General features: G+C 42.0%; 1 protein-coding gene across 1 annotated transcript in view; it reads right to left on the bottom strand.

The window, feature by feature from the left end:
- The window catches only part of LOC125244361 (stonustoxin subunit beta-like), a 42,770-nt gene extending 23,718 nt beyond the window's left edge, over positions 1–19,052 (bottom strand). Inside the window, exons 1-3 of the mRNA XM_048154450.1 lie at positions 18,961–19,052; positions 16,785–16,854; positions 16,436–16,478 (exon numbers count right to left, since the gene is read on the bottom strand). The gene's annotated coding sequence lies outside the window, so the exon portion shown is untranslated. The remainder of the gene's footprint in view (positions 1–16,435; positions 16,479–16,784; positions 16,855–18,960) is intronic.
- Positions 19,053–21,607: the final 2,555 nt, after the last annotated feature.

Raw genomic sequence — 21,607 nt, 5'->3', positions numbered from 1 at the left:
TGGACCCACACACAATCGTGGACATACCCTAAATTTAATTATCAGTAAGGGTCTAAAGGATGTAGCACTATCAGATCATTTCTGTATTTTCTTTGATATATTGATCTCTCTGACTGTTGAAGCTAGATCTGTCTCGGTCAAAAAGTGATGCTTAAATAAGAATACTAGTGTACTGTTTATGAAGGCTATATCTTTAACACCAAGCATATCTGCAGACTCTGTTGATTTTCTCCTTGATTCTTTTAACTCAAAAGTACAGAATGTTATTGATAACATTGCTCCTGTGAAAGTCAGGAAGAAGAGTGGCAGACAAAAAGCACCGTGGAGAAACTCAGCAGCAGTGCAAAATATGAAAAGACAATGCAGAAAAGCTGAGCACATGTGGCGAAAGACAAAACTTGAAATCCACTATAACATCTATAAAGATAACCTTCATGCTTTCAATGTGGAACTAGGCAAAGCTAGACAGACCTTCTTCTCAAATATTATAAACAGAAACTTAAACAACACCCGCACTCTTTTTGATACTGTAGAGAGACTAACAAACCCCCCAAGTCAGATACCCAGTGAAATGCTCTCAGACAGCAAATGCTGTGAGTTTGCTTCCTTCTTCTCTGAGAAAATTAATAATATCAGAAAGGCGATCAGCACATCCTTGAGCTGCACTGGGGTAAAACAGATCACTATTATGTCTATTTACGAAGAAATTGATGGTAAATTTTGGAAAAATTTGTACAGCACCTTAAAACATCAACCTGCGCCCTTGACACACTTCCCACATCTTTTTTCAAAAGTGTGTTTAACTGTTTAGAAGCAGATCTCCTAGAAGTGGTAAACGCCTCACTTCTCTCTGGGACTTTTCCAAAATCCCTGAAAACTGCAGTTGTTAAGCCCCTCCTGAAAAAGAGCAGTCTGGATAACACCATATTGAGCAACTACAGGCCAATCTAAAATCTTCCTTTCATATGGCTTGAATGGATACTTTGACAACTTTCAATCTGGTTTCCGACCACATCACAGCACAGAGACAGTGCTCATAAAGATAATAAATGAAATTTGCCTAAACACAGATTCAGGTAAATTATCAGTGCTGGTTCTTCTCGACCTCAGTGCTGCGTTTGACACTGTCGATCACAACATTTTTCTTGACAGGCTGGAAAACTGGGTTGGGCTTTCTGGGATGGTCCTTAAATGGTTCAGGTCATACTTAGAAGGGAGAGGTTATGTATCGGTGACCATAAGTCTGAGTGGACATCCATGACATGCGGAGTCCCTCAAGGTTCAATACTTGCACCCCTCCTGTTCAACCTATATATGCTGCCACTGAGCCAAATAATAAGAACCAAATTGCATATCACAGCTATGCAGATGACACCCAGATTTACCTTGCCCTATCACCTAACGACTACAGCCCCATTGACTCCTTGTGCCAATGCATTGATGAAATTAAAAACTGGATGTGCCTAAACTTCCTTCAGTTAAACAAAGACAAAACGTCTCGGTTATGTATATAACCTTAGTTCCCTTTTAAGGGAACTCGCGCTTCGTTGCCGCTATGGGAACGCCTCTGCGTGATGTCATCGTGAAGCACGTATGCAATCTGTCCAATCAGGAGACAGAACATCATAGGCGGGTGACGTCACGACCAGGAACCATAAAGCTGCCCCAAACACACTCACATTCAGCTTCTGAAAAGGTCTGAAGCAAGTCGCTTATGGGCATGCAGGGTGTTTGGCATAGTAACGCAGCGTCTCGTTCCCTATTCAGGGAGCTAAGGTTATATACATAACCGAGACGTTCCCTTTCAAGGGAACTCGCGCTCCGTTGCCGCTATGGGAACGAGAATGCCAACTTCCGCCATATGAGCAAGTGGCCGTACATGTGAAGCCGAGGTGCACACGCTACAGAAGCACCTGCGCCCCTAGAGTGGAGCCGAGGTCTAGTTCATAGAACCGCATTAACGTATGTGGCGATGACCAACCTGCTGCATCACAGATGTCAGATAGAAAACCCCAGAAATAAAAGCCTTAGAGACAGAAATACTCCTTGTTGAGTGAGCCCTAACAGCCAATGGTGAAGGCTGTCCAACCGACTCATAAGCAAGTGAGATAGCCTCAACTACCCACTTGCTCATTCTCTGCTTAGATGCCGGGAGCCCTTTTCTCGGCGCTCTGAAACACATAAACAATTGATCAGATTTTCTCCACAGGGCAGCTCTGTGGACATATGCATCTAGTGCCCTAACTGGGCACAGCAGATTTAACTTCTCCTGGTCCGGTGACTGAAATGGAGGCGGACAGAGAGCCTGCAGCACAATGGGTCTCACAGGATTAGTGAAGACCTTAGGGATATACCCTATCCTGGGATGTAAAAATGCCTTCACATTCCCAGGCGCAAATTCCAGACATGATGGAGAGACCGATAAGGCTTGAATGTCCCCAATTCTTTTGAGAGACGAGATAGTAAGAAGAAACACTGTCTTTAGTGTTAAAAACTTTTCTGATACCTCTTCGATAAGGTCGGAGGGTGCCATAGATAGGCCCTGTAACACAGCGGCAAAATCCCAAGCCGGTACTCTCGTACGTATTGCAGGTCTGAGTCTTAAAGTTCCACGGAGGAAACAAGTTATATGCGGGTGTCTCCCCAGAGATACTCCACTGAAAGGAGCATGGTAAGCAGCTAAGGCCGCCATGTACACCTTTAGTGTGGAGGGGGATAACCCTGAAGAAAACCTGTCTTGCAGGAAATCCAGAACTGCGCTAACTGGGCAGTTGACAGGATCCCACCGGCGATCTTTGTACCAGGAAGTGAATAATCTCCACTTCAGTGCATAAAGTTTCCTCGTGGAGGGAGCTCTGGACTAGAGTATGGTCTCAACAACCTCAGTTGAGAGACCTGAATCTATGAGCTGTGCCCCCTCAGAGGCCACGCCCACAGCATCCATAACTCCGGGTGGGGGTGCAGTATTAGACCGCCCGCTTGAGAGAGAAGGTCCCTCCTGATTGGAATCTCCATTGGAGACCCGTCGAGAAGGGACATCAGGTCCGAGAACCACACTCGGGCCTGCCAGAACGGGGCTATTAATAATAGACGGGCCCCGTCTCTGCGCACTCTCTCCAGAACTCCCGGGAGCAATACAATCAGGGGAAATGCGTACAGCGGTAGCCTTGGCCACGGCTGTACCATAGCATCCAGCCCAAGAGGTGCTGGGCTTGACATCGAGAACCACAGTGGACAGTGAGTCGTCTCTCGAGATGCAAACAGATCCACTTGGGCTTCGCCGTAGTTCTCCCATAAGAGCTTCACCACCTTGGGGTGAAGTCTCCATTCCCCGGGCCTTGGCCCCTGCCTCGACAGGAAGTCTGCTCCCACATTCAGGTACCCTGGGATGTAAACTGCTCTGAGGGAGAGCAGTTTCCCTTAGGACCACAAGAGGGTCTGATTCACCAACTTGTAAAGTGGGCGTGATCTCAGACCCCCTTGATGATTTAAGTATGAAATCACTGTTGTGTTGTCTGATCTGACCAACACATGTTGATTTCTGAGGTCTGGGAGGAAGTATTTCAATGCTAGAAATACAGCCATCATTTCCAGGCAATTTATGTGCCATGAGAGATGATGGTCCTGCCACAGCCCACTCATGATCGCCCCCCAGCCTGTGAGGGATGCATCTGTCATCAGGGTGACCCGACGAAAGATAGCTCCCAACACAGGTCCCTGGGACAGAAACCAAGGTTTCTTCCATATGTCTAGAGCACTCTGATCATACAAAATAAGTTCCCCCTCGGTGAGAACCCCTTGGTTTTGAGCCACCACTGTAACGGTCTCATGTTCAGCAGGCCGAAGGGTATCACGTTGGACGTTGCTGCCATAAGACCCAACAATTTCTGGAACTGTTTTACAGTGAGTGACTGGCCTGGCTTTATGTGTGAGACATTCAATAGGATTGATGTTATGCGCACCGGAGATAGACGGGCCCGCATAATCACCGAATCCCATACCATGCCTAGATAAGTGGTTCTCTGAGCTGGAGAAAGCACACTTTTCTTCGCGTTTAGTCTCAACCCCAACCTTCTCATGTGGGCCAGAACAACATCTCGATGTTGAACCGCCATCTGCTCTGATTGAGCCAGAATCAACCAATCGTCGATATAATTGAGTATGCAGATGCCCTGCATATGCAAGGGCGCCAGAGCCGCATCTACACATTTCGTGAAGGTTCGAGGTGACAACACTAGGCCGAAGGGAAGAACCCTGTATTGGTAAGCTTCGCCCCCGAAAGCAAACCTTAGGAACTTCCTGTGTTGCGGAAGGATTGATACATAAAAGTACGCGTCCTTTAGATCTATCATGACAAACCAGTCCTCGGACCTGATTTGTGACACGATGTGTTTTATTGTCAGCATCTTGAGCTTTGCTACTGACTTGTTCAGCTGACGCAGATCTAAAATTGGACGCAATCCTCCGTCTTTCTTTGGCACAATGAAATAGCGGCTGTAAAACCCTGACTCCCTGCTGGGAGAAGGAACCCTTTCTATAGCCTCCTTTCGCAGGAGAGTCTCTACTTCCTGTGCCATCACCATAGCCTGCTCTGAATCTACCACTGTGGGTAGAACCCCATTGAATTGAGGTGGGCGTGTGCGAAATTGAATCGCATACCCTCTTTGTATTGTGTGCAGGACCCTTTGAGATACTTTTGACAGATTTTCCACTCTGACAAAAAATCTACTAAGGGAACAAGTCTCTCGAGACTGGCCTCTGGTGAAATATGGGCAGCCAGTGCAGTGCCCTGAAGCGGCACCCCGGCAGGGAACAACTGGACTGGCTGCAGAGAAAGCGCGCCACCCTCAGGTGACATGCGAGGAACTACTGCGCCCGGTGTGATAGCGGGGTTAGCAGAGCGCCTCCCTGAGGGCACTGAAGACTCATGGGCACCGATGAACACTGTTTGTCTCCAGAGGGGACCACCCTCAGGACCCTGACTCTCCTGGCATCAGGGCTTCTTCGCCGAAGCCCTCTTAGCCGCAATGACAGCCCTCAGATCTGTCTTGCCCCTTGAGGACTTCGGCTGAGAGCGTCGCTCTGCCTCCCAACTCTTCGGAGGGGGAGCACGGGTAGCAACGCTCTGCTTTTGCTGTTGCTGCGAGGAGCTTGTACTCAGCTTCGGCTGCCCCCGCCCGGCAGAGCAGCAACTTGCTTCCTCGCCTCCTGAAACCTCTCAGTGACCGTGTTTACAGCGTCACCGAAAAGGCCAGAAGGATTCAGTGGGGCATCCAAAAGAAAGGACTTGTCCTTATCCTTAATGTCGGACAGATTAAGCCAGAGATGGCGCTTCGTGGCCAGTAGGGCTGCCATAAAATGGCCGATGGATTTGGCCGTCTCCTTAGTGGCACGGAGAGCTAAATCTGCCGACTGCCGGAGCTCATGGATGAACTCCGCCCCCACTTCATCACTGTTACCCAAGTCTCTCAGCAGGTCTGCTTGATACGCTTGGAGTATCGCCATTGTATGCAAGCATGCTGCAGCTTGACCTGCTGCCGAGTACGCTTTGCCCACTAATGCTGAGGTAGTCTTCAGCGGTTTAGTGGGCAATGTCGGGGCTTCCAGGGACGATGCCACCTGCGGAGAGAGATGGCTCGCAAGCGTCTCTTCCGCTCTTGGCATCGCCCCATACCCGTGTTTCCTCATCCCCACAACATTACTGTAAGTAGATGTCTGGGGTGTGAAAACACGGGACGAAACTGGTCTTTTCCACGATCTCGACACCTCAGTGAGAGAACGGTAGTGCCCGACGTGGAGGCTGAGCAGACCTTGATGGTAAGAATCATTCATCAAGTTTACTGTGGGTCTGCTGCTCTTGCTTCTCGGCTGGCCACTCGATATTCAGTTTAGCGACAGCATGAGTAAGCACCTCCATAAGCTCCTCGCTTGCGGGAGAGGGAAGTGGCGAATCTTCGCTCTCTCCCGTTGCCACACTAACAACATCTAATTCCTCAGAACTAGACTTATGCCGATATTCGGTAATGCGATATATCGCGATAATGAATATGCACAATATTGTTATCGTGGGCATTTCAAAATACCGTAAATAATAATTTATTACCAATTATTAAATTTTTTCTAATGCATTTAAGAATACTTTCCCCATCAACCGTATAAAATGCACAACACCGCTGTATTCTGCCTCAAAGGGACACGCACTCAGATGTAAACAAGCCCAAAGTGCATGAGAAGCACATGACGGAACGAGTGAAGGAAACGCGCTGAATCAGTTGTATTTCACTCTCTGACAGCAGAGGGTGCTGATGGAACAGCAGAGTGCAACTGTTACCCTGGAAACCCCATAAACAAAGCAACTGCGCTGGTGACGTTTTTAAAATGCCTCAAACATGTATTTTAATCTGGACTACAACATGCCCTAATGATTAGAAATGTTCTGATTATTTGTTATTGTTCAGTAAAACTTTGAGATATGGTTTCATTAGTTAACATGTTAATTCATTATTACCAAACTGACAATGAAAAATACTTTAAAATATATTAATGTTCATTACATTAATTATTCTTAGTTAATGTTAATTTCTTAGTTACTGTTTAATAACATTACTAAAATCAAAAGAACTTATTTAATGGACCTGAGATAAAACTAACAATGATCAGTTGTATTTCTTAACTAACATTAACAAAAGATAATAAGCCTACTTTCTGTAACAAATGTAGCTGTTGCTCAATCTTTAGTTAATGCATTAAATAATGAGACCTTATTGTAAAGTGTTATATGTTGTTCTTTATAGCCTAATTCTTTTGCACTTTAATCTGTTTGAAAATATGACTTTATATATTTTTTGTGTATTGTACTATTGTATTTAAACATTCAGAGTTATTTTTATTACAAAAAGAGTTCTTAAACCTGTTATACTATGACAACACTTTTTTTTGCAACTTATTTCAATACCGTGATAAAAGCTTCAGCAATTAATCGCAACATGAAAATTTGATGCCGTCACATGCCTACTCAGAACAAGACGCCATTAATGTGACAGTATCAACCGGAGCGGAAGAAACCGCAACGCGTGCTTCCTGCCTCCGAATTGATACAATGGATGCAGCAGGTGAGGGCAGAGATAAGGCTGGGCCCGTCTCTAACCCCGCTGCTACATCCATCTGCGAGCCCCAGGACATGAGACGCCGCCCTGCCTCGGCAGAAATGGGGCCCGAGCCCTGAGGCGCGCAAACCGAGCCACCCTCCTCAAAGAGGGCTCAGCGGGAGCGCAGCGTCCTCATAGGAAACTGCTCACAGTGCTCACAGGCAGCTCCCTCCTGGTCGGTGACGTCACCCACCTATGACGTTCCGTCTCCTGATTGGACAGATTGCATACGTGCTTCACAACGACATCACGCAGAGGCGTTCCCATAGTGGCAACGCAGCGCGAGTTCCCTTAAAAGGGAACTGAAGTCATTGTGGTTGGAAACAAAGATGAAGTTCTCAAAGTGAACACATACCTTCACTCTAGGGGTCAAGCAACTAAAAATCAAGTCAGGAATCTTGGTGTGATTTTGGAATCAGACCTGAGTTTCAGTAGCCATGTAAAGACAATAACTAAATCAGCATATTATCATCTCAAAAATATTGCAAGAATTAGATGCTTTGTCTCCAGTCAAGACTTAGAGAAACTTGTTCATGCTTTCATCACCAGCAGGGTGGATTATTGTAATGGACTCCTCACTGGTCTTCCCAAAAAGACCATAAGACAGCTGCAGCTCGTACAGAACGCTGCTGCCAGGATTCTGAGCAGAACCAGAAAACATGAACACATCACACCAGTCCTCAGGTCCTTGCACTGGCTTCCAGTTGCATTTAGAATTGATTTTAAAGTACTGTTACTTGTTTATAAATCACTCAATGGCCTAGGACCTCAATACATTGCAGATATGCTCATAGAATATAAACCTAACAGATCACTCAGATCATCAGGATCAAGTCACTTAGAAATACCCAGGGTTCACTCAAAGCAAGGAGAGTCTGCTTTTAGCTGTTACGCCAGCCGCAGCTGGAAGAGATCAGATGTGCTCCAACAGTAGCCACATTCAAATCCAGACTCAAAACACATCTTTTTATCTATGCATTTGCTGATTGAGCACTGTGCTATGTCCGAACTGTTTGCATTTTATTTTATACGTATTATCTTTTTATTCTTTTAATTCCTTTCCTGTTTTTATTTCATTTTTAATGTATTTTATTTCTTTTATGTATCATCTTGTTATTCCTGACTTATAATGCATCTTAAATATTGCTGTCTGGTTGAAAGAGCTGGGAGAATTAGGAAGAAAGAAGATCCGTTTAGATCCTCTCTGATGGACAACAACAACAACAACAACAACAAAAAACTCCCTGAAACTTCCTAGCCCTTCCATCCAGATAACAAAATTCTCTGTTTTTACTGGTATTTCTATTTCTTATGTTCTATTTGTATTATTCTTATTTAAGTAAAGCACTTTGAATTACCATTGTGTATGAAATGTGCTATACAAATAAAATTGCCTTGCCTAATTTGCTAGAGCATCCCACCCCCTCCCCCCAATCTAATCATATTTATGTTTCATCTTTTATTTCAAATTCTTACATTTGATAAAACTTAAATAGTAAGACAATAGGGCCGTTACCAAATTAAATAATTTACACTGGAACTGCATTCAATAATGTTATGAGATTCTTTAAATATTTTCTAATATAAAAATAAGAAATGCGGGTGGGAAATTTACACTTTTAAACATGAAATTAAACCAACATTAGATGGCAGCAAGTGACCAAAAGTGGCATAGTTGAATAACAAGGGTTCAGTACATGGAAATGACATACAGTGAGTCTCAAACACCATTGTTTCCTCCTTCTTATATAAATCTCATTTGTTTAAAAGACCTCTGAAGAACAGGTGAATCTCAACATAACACTGACTGTGACGCAACAGTCGGGATCATTAATACGTACGCCCCCAATGTTTGCATATGCCAGCCCATGTTCAAGGCATTAGACAAGCCCGTATTAACGTCTGGATCTGTGCACAGCTGAATCATCTGGGGCCCGTTTCAATAAAGAGGTTCAACCAAATCTGAGTTAAAACTTGAACTCTGAGTTGACTTACCCTGAGATGGGAAACTCTTGAGTTTTCTGTTTCAGAACAGCTGAATTGAGTTAGTTCAATCAACTCAATTGAGTAGGTTGTCTCTGAGTTAAGCGCATACACCAGGACTATGAAAAGCCATCATCATATTATGATTCACCATGGCAACAGCACGTGACAAAAGGACATCTGCATACAAATGCAAGTTTAATAAGCAATAATCATTATTACACACTCGTTAGGCAATTTACTTTCACTTTTACAACATTTTCTTAATTTTTTTTGAAAATAAATGCCTTTCTGATGTGATGGGAAAAGGAAGATTAGCGAACTCGGCAGAAGGCGGACTCGAACCCGGTCAATCGCATCACAAGTTAATTCTCCACACTCAACACTCTACTGCTTACACCACTGAGCTATATTAGAGCAATGTTTTTCACCATGTGTGACACTGATGGGAGGGTCTACTGTAAATGTGCATATAGTAATAGACACTCCGAATAACCTTCTTTTCAGTTTGCATTAAAGCGGAATTCAGTAAGATTTGCGAAGCTCCCCCTACAGGTTCCTTTAGTGAATCACACTGTCGTAAATACTCCAAGCGCAGCTCTGGACTACAACGAGTACAACGCTCACCAGCGCAGTAGTTTTGCAAATACAGTACAAGAAATCTCGATGGAGGTGGGTAATTTTCGAAATTGTCTTATAAACTGAGGTCTCTATGTGTATATTGAATTACCGTAAAGCATTTTGTCACTCTCGCGTGAACGTGAACATGAGGCGAGATTGTGTCGGGTCGGCGCAGCTCAACTTGCAAGTGCTGCTTTCTGGCGTAGACAGACATGCCAGAGGGGGTTAGTGCTCACCTCAAACACACCACTACAAGTCAATTAACCATCGTAAGGACTTAGAAAACTATTTATGAAGGTAAAAAAAGTTACTTAGTTCCGCTTTAAAGCACAGAAATCAGATCAAACAGTGCTGACATACATGGAAACTGTTTGGTGTCTGTGATTAAACAGAGACGGATTCTGCGACGAATGTGAACGCTTTTCACAAGATTTCACAGCGGTGTTATTAATTCTGCAGTGAATTCCAGCACTTTCTTCACAGCGTTGTGTAATCTGGAAACCATGAGAAACATTGTGCCATGAATGCTAAGTGTAATTACACTAATGGAAATAACTTTTGGCAGAAATGGTTTAATGTTTTCAAGTGCTTTTAAGTGCTTCACACAACTTTTCCCAGCACTTCAAAGCTTTAAATATTGCCCAATTTGAATGTTTTTTTAATGTGATGTCCAAAACTTTATTTGTTCATCCTAAATACATTGTCCCCATTTGTAAAACTAAAAGTTTGTTCAGAATGCTGTGGTGAACAGAAAGTTTAAAGAACATAAAGGAAAAACATTTTATATATAGAAGATATGTTTAAATAACCTGTATACCCTAGTGAAAAAATAGTATACTTAAGCACAATTTATTTGTATGTACTTTAGTATAACTAAATGTACATGTGGCACGCTATAAATTGGTATACTTAAAGTCTGCTAAATTGGAACAACTAATTTTGTACTAAATGCATTTTAGTTGTCCAAAAGCAGTGCTGAAGTTCAACTAAAGTTGTATTAAATATACTTGTTTGTGCTAAAGTGGAACTATTCCAAGTATACTTAAGTACACTTTAAATATACTCTTGTATTTAAGTTTTGAAATGCAGGATTCACTCAGCATAAACTTTAAATTTATTTTGGTGACATAATTGTGATTCAATAGCGTGGAGGCGTCGGCGAAGTGATGAAGCGGTGGAGCAGAAGGTGGGAGGAGCCAAAGTGGAAACCTGAGTGACGGGTTGAACGGAATCCAGGGTCCGGACAATGGAGGCGGAACCGTGGTGTAGGTAGTAACCGGCTGACGGGCCAGGATGAACCCGAAGCGCTGGAAGCCTGGAGACCAGCCGCTGACTCCCGGGACTGAGGCACTGACGGGGATCTGGCTGACAGGGGCGACGATGTGGTGAGAGAGGGCGATGGGGAAGCCAGAGGAAAGGAGGAGTCTGATGATGACGTAGGGGTGCAGGTTGTAGGCTTTGCTGGAACACCGGAAGTCCGTGTCAGCAGCTGGGCATCGACCGCCGAAGGCCGACCTAGAGTCCCGATGGAGCCCAGCGGAGTCTCCTGGCAGACGAGCCGTGGCAGTGACGAGGGAGTGGTGAGGCAAGGTGCAGGTGACGGGTTGACAGGCTGAAGGGAAGGCGTGGGCCCGGAGGCCCAATGCGTGGCCGGAGACTCTCTTTCACGCCGTGCTGGTGTTGGAGGGGACCAAGGCGAGGCAAGTAAGCCACACGGAGCTAGCGGTGGTGGCAGAGCCAAGGAGCTTGATGACACCAGGGCAGCCGACGGATCCATGAGACTGGCCGGAACCTGCGAAGGAGGTGGGGTCAGGATGTTAGGACTGGAAGAGGGCAGAAGAAGGTCTCCGGATGGAACCGGTGAAGAGACTGAAGATACAAGGGTGGGAACTAGGGTGGGAATAGGATCCGCCGACCACAGATCTATAAAGTCAATGTCTGCTCCTGGCTCTGCGATGGACTGACCTGCCTGCCGAAGCTCCGGCGCTTTGATCTTCTCTGGCTCTGGTACTGGAACGGCGTATGCCTCTGGCTCTCGAGTGACGAAAGAGAGCCCACCACTCTGGAGCGACAAAGCTAGATACTCCAGCCACCGTTGATTTTCCGGGCGAAGAAGGAGGTGCAGTACAGGTGAGTCCATCATCTTTTAAATATATATATATACTCTTTTAGAGGGTCAGTTATTCTGTTACGGATCCCCTGTGTAAAGAAGGAGAGGGATGCAAGATACGAAGCATATACGAGTTTACTGGAAGAATAACAGCTAGCATACAGCGTAACACATACAATAACCGACACAGGAAGAACAGAACGGGGAGTACAAATACACAGAGTAATCAGGGAGCTAAACAGGCACAGGAGGAGGAAGTTAAAGGTGCTAAAGAGGATGTTTTGTTTTATACATTTTTGCAATATTACTTGAAACTGTCTTTACTAACTGATAAAAGACTATTTATTAGGTGCACTGAAAGGAATAATATTAATATACATCATCTGTGCACGAGGTAGGGCCTTAAAAACATCAGCCAATCGTCGCGTAAACGATTGGCCCTCTGGCTTGTCAATTACTGCCATGACGTTCCTTGTGCGAGACGTGCGCGGCTGCGCGCTCCAGTAACTTTCCACACTCCACAGGCGCCACATGCGATGTTTTTGTCAGGAGACAGGAGTAACAACTGCAGATTATGAGTTACCTGCGGTGAGTTCGACATAATGAATCCACTAACACGACACAGCGAATGCCGGTGGTAAACACTCGTGTTCCAATACACGCGCACGAAATATACAATACCCTCGAAATATCCAATACCCTCGAAATTCTTACGCATGCGCTCATTTCAAAAACTCAGTAACAGTCTTTGGTTTCTCAGTCGACGAAAAGATCCTCTTTATCACCTTTAACTAATCAGGGACTAACGAGAACAGGTGCAGACAATACAGGACATATTGGTAACATATTAATGACTGCACAAATTATATGGATTAAAAGACTGTGAATTGCCGACAAAATTATTAATAGAGACACAGTAAGTGGAGTGTGAAAATAAACGTTAAACGGCCTGTTGCTATACAACATGAACGTGCATTAAACTTTAAGCTGTTGAAGAAATAAAACCATTAGACGCAACATTAAATATTAAGAATGTTTTGCTTCCCTTTTACCTGACATGATCTGTCATTATCGCAACATGAAGCAAATGCATAAACCAGCACATTAGTTTTAATCTTGTGCACGCACTAAAACACAGACAGTTCTGTAATTGATGGAAAATGTGAATGTGCAGAACTGCTTGTGTTTCCGTGTGTGCGGATGAAATATAATCATCCGTAACATTCCTCTGCCGATTGTCTCTGTGCGCTTCAACTCTCAATGCACCACAACTGCTCCTGACAAAAACACAATTAAATGATTTGGCAGTCTTGTATTAAGCTGCGGATTTAGATGTGACGCATAAATTAAAATGATTTACTTTTCATGCAGTAAACATTTCTGGATTTATTTGACATTTCTGAACTCATATGAACTTTCTGCGTTTTTGTTGTTGTTGCTCAGGATCAGTTTAATAAATTTAATTAATTAATTTCATAATTCGTAATATTTTGACAGCCCAAAGTGCTACAGTCCATATTTCGAAGTGCAAATAAAGGCTATTAAAGTAGCATTAATGGGAGAAGTGTATTACAGTAGGTGCATTGAAGTGCATTAGGAATACACAAATGTAATAAAACTTCTGATCAGGTACGTGAAATTCTTTCACCATTTCAAACTGACTATATGTTGTTTTCTTTATTTGTCATAATTACAAATATTTACTATAACTACTTTCTATATGTATGTAGGCTATATCTGTTTGCAACTATGCAAAACTGTGAAAAGTGCTATTGAATTAAATTAAACAATAGCCAACCTGATATTTAAAGTGTGAGCAAATTATTAAAAAAGGTAAAGGTCATAGTTATAAAACTTACTTATGATTATTTTTTGCAACTCAAAACGCATTTCCTGTAAACTTTTATCTATAGGCCAATACTATTTTTATACTAAACAAGTAGAACTCAAATACTGTTCACTGAATTGTATTTAATCATAACAGGGCAACATAGTATTCAACAAAAATAAATTACTGAAGTAAAAATGTAACAAATGAAATCATTTTATTTGCAATTTTCTCATGGTTACGTCTGAGCTGTAGGCAAAAGTTGGGTTTGAAAATTCTGCCCTTACAGCCAATTAGCAGAAACAAACTAGATGTTTCAGTTCATACCTCAAATTTTCTGTGGTTTGCACAAAAAGAAAGTCTCATCTAAAAAATCCTTCTGACAAATGTGCCAAAATCTCTGCAACACAGATGCACTCCAGAGAGCTCGGTTTTTTAGCAAAAGTACAGCAAAATGTTAGCTTCATGTCATGTCAAGTCATGTCAGAAAGAGTGTATTTAAAATGCACATGAACATCAGCACAACTCATATTTATAAGTTTATGTAACTCTGGTAATTTCCTAAGAGTTTCCAAGTTAAGTACCTGATGGTGAGAAAACATGTCAGAGGCAATGGATGCAGAGTCTGCCCTAATGAAAAAACCCTACCAAACTGTACAATAGGCCTACATTCATCATGAAAACCCATTAATATACAGTAGTCAGTATTGTAAGTGGATCAAACAAGTTCATCAAAGTTGTCCTTAGAAGAAGATTTTAGGACAACTTTGATGAAGGTTTTTGATCCGCTTCAAATGTTGACTATTTAGAGACATACTGACATAAATATTTTAATTCAACTTTATTTGCAGTTCTTCTTTATTGCACAATGCACAATTACATATGCATTTACATTTATTCATTTATTTCTAAATATTAAGCATAAAATGTGTTTAATATCACTATTAGTAAGGATAGCATGATCAATGTATAATTTGAACGCAAGATGTATATACTTGTACTAAAGTATACTTGCAATAGGTCCACTTTAGCACAATCAAATATACTTAAGTATATCTTTAGTTGGACTTCAACACAAAAATACTTGCTCCAGTTTAACAGACTTTAAAGGTCCCGTATTTCGTGTTTTTTTGAAGCTTTGATTGTGTTTATAGTGTGCAATATAACATGTGTTCATGTTTCGCGTGTAAAAAAACACAGTATTTTTCACATAATTTACTTATCTGTATGCCGCTGTTTCCACTGTCATAAAAACGGGCTGATGACTTCCTTGTTCTATGAAGTCCCTCCTTCAGAAATACGTAACGAGTTCTGATTGTGCCAGCGGTTCCTGTGTTGTGATTCGACAGCAGCTTAGCGAACCTTGCCCGGAAAGGTCACGCCTCTTACCATAACGTGGAGATGCACGCGCTCAGTGTTATTGTAAACATGTCTTTAATTTTACCCTATCAATTTGAGCCGGAATCAGACCCGGAGAACATAGATGAAGAGGATCGAGTAGAACCTGTGCAAACACGTCTTTTGCAGGATGTTTCACAATGGTAAGCTGTTTATTTAGTAGTTGTCATACTTTTACGTTTGGCTGTTACCTTGAATTGGTTACAATTACCAACAATCGATGGTGTCCGGTTGAATTACTACACTTTTAAAAAATTTTGGTCGGATTAGTTTCAATTACCATCTAGTTAACAAAGCTAAACAGCGTTGCCCTTTGTGTGATAAGTTACAGAAACTGTTAAACGCACCAACTTAAATAATAAAATACACTTACCGGTTGTGGTCCATAAACAACACCTTCTCCAGACAAAGAGGGAACTGCTCCTGCTTTCAAGTATAATCTTTGTGCGAATCCGGCATTAAACTGACTGAGATTGAGGAAGCTGTCCTCAGCAAAATGTGCTGCACATAATTTTACATGTGGATTATAATTTTCGGGAACCGAGTTAAACATAAATTGTAACCATTGATCTCTAAGTACAGCGTCCCTGGAAAGGCCAAACAAAGGTGATTGGACTGCAGGATGAAAATAACAGCGTTTCGACGACATGGCGACAAACACTCTACAAACGCAACTCTTGCTCTTCTCCGTGGGAGCGCAACAAGACCACGCCCCCTTTTTTGTGTATTCCTGTGGGCGGAGGTTAGTCAAAAAACTGTTTTAGTGACGTCATTAAAGAAGGAAGTAGAGGGATGTAGTCCAAACTGGCCGTTCGATGTAGGCGACTTCTGTTAAATAAAATATCTCGCTTGGCATTGAACTTTGAGCTTTAAAATTTTACAGATTTTATTTATACTCTAACAACAACATTACACACTAACTAAAGTTTGAAACATGAAATCACGAAGAACGGGACCTTTAAGTATACCAATTTAGTATACTAAAAGTACAATTGCAGGGTATTTATATTAAGTACATGCAAATGTAAATGCAATTGTAGTACACTTAGCATAAAATAAATGTATTTCAAATAGATTTTGGTATATTTATTTTCCACTAGGGTAGTCTTACTATTCTACATAGTATTGTTATTTTTGTAAATGTATCAACAGTTTTTAGATATGTTTACTGGAAAGCAAGTCATAAAATGTCATTTTGTTATAGAGTGTATATATTTATTCCTCTAGCTTTAATGACATTCATCACACTTAAATTCTAAAAACACAATTGTAAAAAAATATATTTCAAATATATTTGCTTTTTGAATATATTTAAGTCAAGTCTAATCACCCTGGTAATGTACTCACCTGGATAATGTCCTGTTTTTTCTGTGATAGAAGCCTGTTTGTCCTGAAAAATTATGATTGAAAAAGAAAAGTGTGATTATTATTGAATATTAGTCAAATTATTAAAAATAAACATAAAAAATTTATTGTTTTTACACTTTGGCCTTTGAATCTATCACCTGCAACTACCACTATACTGAAAAATAATTAAATTTACTTTTATTAATGTCAGTCAGATTTTTTCAACTTTACTATACAAGATGTCATTCTGGACACATGAAGAATCAGCAGGATCTATTTTTTTTTCAGTCAAATATTATAAATTGAGTCTTTGTAAATCAATATCTGTTATACTAGGAAATAGACTTACTGTTAATTTGGTCTCCTTTTCATCTGCACCTGCAGAAAGCTTCTGCGTTTGTCTTTATAGTGCCCAACTGCTGCCCCTCCCCACAAAAAAAAAAAAAAAAAAAAAAACCTTTACTTTCAGTTTTTTATTCCAGTAACTGTAAGGCTTTATAAGAAGTTGCCAGGCATTCACAGACCACTAAAGAACATCAATGTCACATCTATTAGAACATTCTAAATGGACAATTCATATGATCAATTAATTGAATATATCACTGTGCAAAAGATGATGATTAATTTAAGAAATCTAGAGAGAATGTACAAAATTATATAAAAGTATATTATAGAAGGAATGAATCTGCTTGTGTGATTGCATTCATTAACAGATTAACTTTTTTTAATAATGGAACCAGTTCTGAATAGGTTCCCAGATCTTCACATTTTAAAGGTATTTTGCCTCAGAAGAATGTTTTCACAGGTCCTATAACAGTCACTGCCCAGATCCATTTCAGACTAATTACACCCATCAATATACAGTAGTCAGCATTTGAAGTGGATCAAAAAAGTTCATCAAAGTTGTCCTAAGAACTAAATTGTCCTTAGAAGAAGGTTTTAGGACAACTTTGATGGTTTTGATCCGCTTCAAATGCTGACTACTATATTTACTGACATAATTATTTTAATTAAACCTTATTTGGAGTTCTTCTTAATTGCATAATGTATATTTCTTAATATTAAGCCTAAAATGAGTTTAATATCACTATTAGTAAGGATAGTATGATCACTGTATAATTTGAATGCAAGATATACAGTGGGTACGGAAACTATTCAGACCCCCTTAAATCTTTCACTCTTTGTTTTATTGCAGCCATTTGCTAAAATCATTTAAGTTCATTTTTTTTTTCTCATTAATGTACACACAGCACCCCATATTGACAGAAAAACACAGAATGGTTGACATTTTTGCAGATTTATTAAAAAAGAAAAACTGAAATATCACATAAAACCAAAGATCACTGTGGCTGAGCTCCAGATATGCAGTCGGGAGATGGGAGAAAGCTGTAGAAAGTCAACCATCACTGCAGCCCTCCACCAGTCGGGGCTTTATGGTAGAGTGGCCCGACGGAAGCCTCTCCTCAGTGCAAGACACATGAAAGCTCGCATGGAGTTTGCTAAAAAACACCTGAAGGACTCCAAGATGGTGAGAAATAAGATTCTCTGGTCTGATGAGACCAAGATAGAACTTTTTGGCCTTAATTCTAAGCGGTAGGTGTGGAGAAAACCAGTGAAAAACTTGTTGCATCTTTCCCAAAAAGACTCATGGCTGTATTAGATCAAAAGGGTGCTTCTACTAAATACTGAGCAAAGGGTCTGAAAACTTAGGACCATGTGATATTTCAGTTTTTCTTTTTTAATAAATCTGCAAAAATGTCAACAATTCTGTGTTTTTTCTGTCAATATGGGGTGCTGAGTGTACATTAATGAGGAAAAAAAATGAACTTAAATGATTTTAGCAAATGTGAAAAAAGTGAAAAATTTAAGGGGGTCTGAATACTTTCCATACCCACTGTATATACTTGTACTAAAGTATACTTGCAATAGTTCCACTTTAGCACAATCAAATATACTTAAGTATGTCTTTAGTTGGACCTCAACACAAAAATACTTGCTCCAGTTTAACAGACTTTAAATATACCAATTTAGTATAATAAAAGTACAATTGCAGGGTATTTACATAAATGCTTTCTACTTAATACAAATTCTAAATAACTCACCACGGTTAAATAGTTTTTCTTTACATACACATAAAAGTAAAAAGGCTGGAGAGACGTCTATAACATGCATACATAAGAGCAGTTGCATGATTTTTGTACATAGTTTCTTTTCAATATTCCATAAAATCAATACATTTTTATGCATCATCACTACTTGGATTACATAAAGATTACAAAAAAAATAAATAAATTTTAACTAAATAGAACAATTGCATAATAAACAGATTAATTGCATAATCTCCTTATTCGTCAACAATATATATATATTGTCATGATCACCATCTGTTCCTGTCACTTCCTGGACTTCATTCCCCATAATCCTCTCTGCCAATCACCTGCACTCACTCCACCAATCACTACACTAATCACCACACCCAGCTGCCACGCATTACCTGGACTATAAAAGACTCACACACTCATTACCTGATCGTGAAGTCTTGTTGCCTCCGCGGGCCACTTCGCTCTCAAGCCAGCCGGACTCTTCACTCTCAAGCCTACCGGTCGCTACGCACTCAAGCTCACTGGAGGAGGAGGAGGAGGAAGAAGGAGGCTTCTTCCACTCTTCAGAGCTCGGAGGCCTTCACCGAGCCCGCTGTGGGTCCGGAGACCACTCCAGAGGTCTCTCCTGCTCCTCCCAAGCGTCGTGCTCTGCCAGCACCGCCCAAGCTCTTAGCCCTGCCAGTGTCGCCTAAGCTACTTGCTCTGCCAGCACCGCCCAAGCTTCTAGCCCTGCCAGCGCCGCCCAAGCTCCTTGCTCTGCCAGCGCTGCCCAAGCTCCCTGCTCTGCCAGCGCCGCCCAGGTTCCTCGCTCTGCCAGCGCCACTCAAGCTCCTTGCTCTGCCAGCGCCGCCCAAGCTCCCTGCTCTGCCAGCACCGCCCAGGTTCCTTGCTCTGCCAGCGCCACTCAAGCGTCTTGCCCTGCCGGCGCCACCCAAACTCCTTGCCCACGAACCCGCTACGGACCCCCGTTGGGGGGGGGGGGGGGGCAGTATACCTGAGGGTGGGGAGCTTGTGGGTGGGGACCCTGCCTGGCCACTGCCGTCATCGGCCTTGGAACTGTTATGGCCGCCCATGGACTGTAACCCACTATGGCCGTTTATGGACTCTGACCCACCGTGGTCATCTATGGACTCTAACCTGTCGTGGTTGCCCGAGCCACCTGACCTGTCGTGGCTGCCCGAGCCACCTGACCCGCCGTGGATTCATGGCACTCCTGACCTGCACTGGATGCCCGTGGCACCTGACCCACCATGGCTGCCCGAGGCTCCTGACCTGCCGTCAAAGTCAAAGTACCTTTATTGTCCCACAAGGGGAAATTGGATTTGCAGCAATGCTCCACATAAAACACATAACATACAACAACACTCACCAACAAAAACCAACCAGCAGAGAAGGAATTCACAGTAAACGCCCAATGTACTTAATGTGCAAATGAATAAATAAATAAATACAAGACACGATCAAGTACAAAAATGCAACTTGTGCTAGTTATTACAAAGTGCTAAGTGCCATTAAGGTGCCTCACAGCTGACGGAATAAAAGATATTTGCATCCTCTTTGTTTTGCAGCTAGGAACTCGATAGCGCCGCTCAGAGGGCAAAAGCTCAAACTTTATTCTAAGGGGATGATCCTGTGATTGAGCTATAACTCTAGCTTTCCTCTGGACCTGTTTTATGTATAACTCCCCAGGTTGAGCCTGACTTCTCCTGGAAATCTTGCTCGCCACTTTGACCAGATTACCAAGTCTGTTTTTATTTGTCAGGGAGAGGCTACCAAACCAAGCAGCTATACAAAAAGATAAAACCGATTCAATAAAAGCACGATAAAACAGAGACATCATTTCTGAAGAAACATTAAAAGTGTTCATTTTCCTAAGGAAGTACAATCTTTGTTGGATTTTCTTTGAGACAGCGTCAACCAAAGGTTCAAAACACAGTTTGTTGTCTAAAATGACTCCAAGATATTTGTATGTCTCCACAAGCTCAATGTCCGTGCCTTTAATGACCGTGACTGTAGGAGGAGGTGGTGTCCTACGAAAATCAATGATCATGTCCTTAGTTTTAGATACATTCAACTGTAAAAAAGAGCTATCGCACCACTCTACAAACTCACTGAGGACTGGGCCATGGTCCCGCTCATCCCCTGATAGCAGGCTGACAATGACAGAATCATCAGCGAACTTAAGTATGTATCTGTCCTGGTACAAACTGCGACACTGGTTTGTGTACAGGATGTACAGAAGAGGAGACAGACAGCAACCTTGGGGGGAACCAGTGGATGTAAAAGTGACTTCAGACAGGGTGCTGTTGGCCCTTACACTCTGGGATCTGTCTGTTAAAAAATCCAATAACCAGCCCACCAAATTCAAATCAAGGTTAAAATCCGCAATCAATCTCTCAGCGAGCAGGAAGGGCTGAATGGTGTTAAAAGCAGAAGTAAAATCAACAAATAAAAGTCTAACATGAGTCTTTGCTCTATCCAGGTGGCTAAAAATAAAGTGCAGTAGTGTGATCACAGCATCCTCCACGCCCCTGCCAGACCTGTATGCAAACTGCAGTGGATCTAACTGATCTCCAACCTGCAGTAGGACAGCCTCTTTGATAATTTTCTCAAAGCTTTTCATAACCAATGAGGTCAAGGCTACAGGTCTATAATCATTCAAGAATTTTGGGGAGCTGCACTTGGCTATAGGCACAATAATGGAATGCTTCCAACTTCTGGGGACTCTTTGTTGTGACAATGACAAATTAAAAATGAACTGAAAGATATAACAGAGTTGATCAGCACATGTTCTTAATAATTGCCCACAAATATCATCTGGCCCCTGGACTTTTTGATCTGATGTGCCTGAAAATGTTAGCCACAGAACTACTGTCAACAGTAATGGATGGAGCTGCCTTTGTGATAGCCCTGATACCTTTCATTTCATCATTAAATTCTGAATTGTTAAATCGAGAATAAAATACATTAAATTCATCAGCCAAATGTTTATCAGATGAAAAGCCATCAAGGACAACTCTATTGGCTTTATCATTAGACCCAATCAATGTTTTCATTCCTCTCCAGGTTT

The sequence above is a fragment of the Megalobrama amblycephala genome, linkage group LG14 (genome assembly GCF_018812025.1).
Source record: "Megalobrama amblycephala isolate DHTTF-2021 linkage group LG14, ASM1881202v1, whole genome shotgun sequence".
Lineage (NCBI taxonomy): Eukaryota > Metazoa > Chordata > Actinopteri > Cypriniformes > Xenocyprididae > Megalobrama > Megalobrama amblycephala.
This window is presented reverse-complemented; position numbering and strand designations above follow the sequence as displayed.